Consider the following 1,523-nt stretch of genomic DNA (forward strand, 5'->3'; position numbering starts at 1 on the left):
TTCAATCAAAAAGGTACTAAGTCTTTCATACCAAGACCTAGGTGCCTGTTTAAGACCATAAAGGGCCTTTTTCAACTTGTAAACATGATCAGGAAATTTGAAATCTTCAAAACCAGGAGGTTGACTAACATAAACTTCTTCTTTTATAAAACCATTTAAAAATGCACTTTTAACATCCATTTGATACAGCTTAAATTTCATTAAAGAAACATATGCAAGTAATAATCTAATTGCTTCTAACCTGGCTACTGGTGCATAAGTTTCATCGTAATCAATACCTTCCTCTTGACAGTAGCCCTTTGCAACTAGTCTTGCTTTATTCTTTGTGATGTTTCCATCCTCATCAAGCTTGTTCCTGAATACCCATTTGGTTCCTATGACTTGNAATTCTTCTTGTCTTGGAATGAGTTCCCAAACATCATTCCTTTCAAATTGATTTAGCTCTTCTTGCATGGCAATGCACCATTTGTCATCTTGAAGAGCTTCCTTTATATTCTTAGGTTCCACCTGTGATACAAAATCAACAGTTAGACAAAAATTATTTAAATTACGTCTAGTGGTTACCCCTTTTGATATATCTCCTATGATGTTGTCCAAAGATAGTCCTCTTGGTTGTTGATAGCTTTTGGAATCAACAACTTGGGGCGTTTCTCGAAGTTCTGGAGGATAATTTTCATTTANATACATCTCTTCAAGAGCTTCTCTTAAGTAATCCTCATCACCTGAAATGGGTTTATTTGACTCAAGAGGATTTCCCTCAAGGTCGACAATCTCATCAAAGACAACATGCATAGATTCTTCAATAANTANTGTTCTTCTATTGAACACTCTATAAGCTTTGCTAGTTAATGAATATCCTAGGAAGATTGCTTCATCAGATTTTGCATCAAACTTTCCAAGATTATCTTTTCCATNGTTTAAGACAAAACATTTGCATCCAAAGATTTTCAAATGTGATATGTTTGGTTTTCTACCATTCAATAATTCATAAGGAGTTAATTTCAAAATTGGCCTTATAAGCATTCTATTTAACACATAACAANCAGTGCTTACCGCATCAGCCCAAAAGTATTTTGGCACATTAGATTCACTCATAAGTGTTCTAGCTAATTCTTCTAGTGATCTATTTTTCCTTTCAACAACACCATTCTGTTGCGGAGTTCTAGGTGCAGAGAAATTATGTGTAATGCCATGTTNTTCACAAAACTTTTCAAAAGATTCATTTTCAAATTCACCACCATGATCACTTCTCAAAATTTTAATTTTCAAATCTTTCTCATTTTGAATACGTTTAGCAAAAATTTTAAATGCTTTGAAAGCTTCACTTTTCAGCGTTAAAAAGAAAGTCCAAGTAAATCTAGAATAGTCATCAACAATTACAAGAGCATAGTAATTTCCACCAAAACTNTTAATTCTAGATGGTCCAAACAAATCCATATGTAAAAGTTCTAAGGGTTTTGATGTTGAAATCATGCTTTTAGAAGAAAATGAAGATTTAGTTTGTTTACCTTTTTGACATGCAG

This window comes from Vigna radiata, chromosome 9, assembly GCF_000741045.1.
Source record: "Vigna radiata var. radiata cultivar VC1973A chromosome 9, Vradiata_ver6, whole genome shotgun sequence".
NCBI classification, from domain to species: Eukaryota; Viridiplantae; Streptophyta; class Magnoliopsida; order Fabales; family Fabaceae; genus Vigna; species Vigna radiata.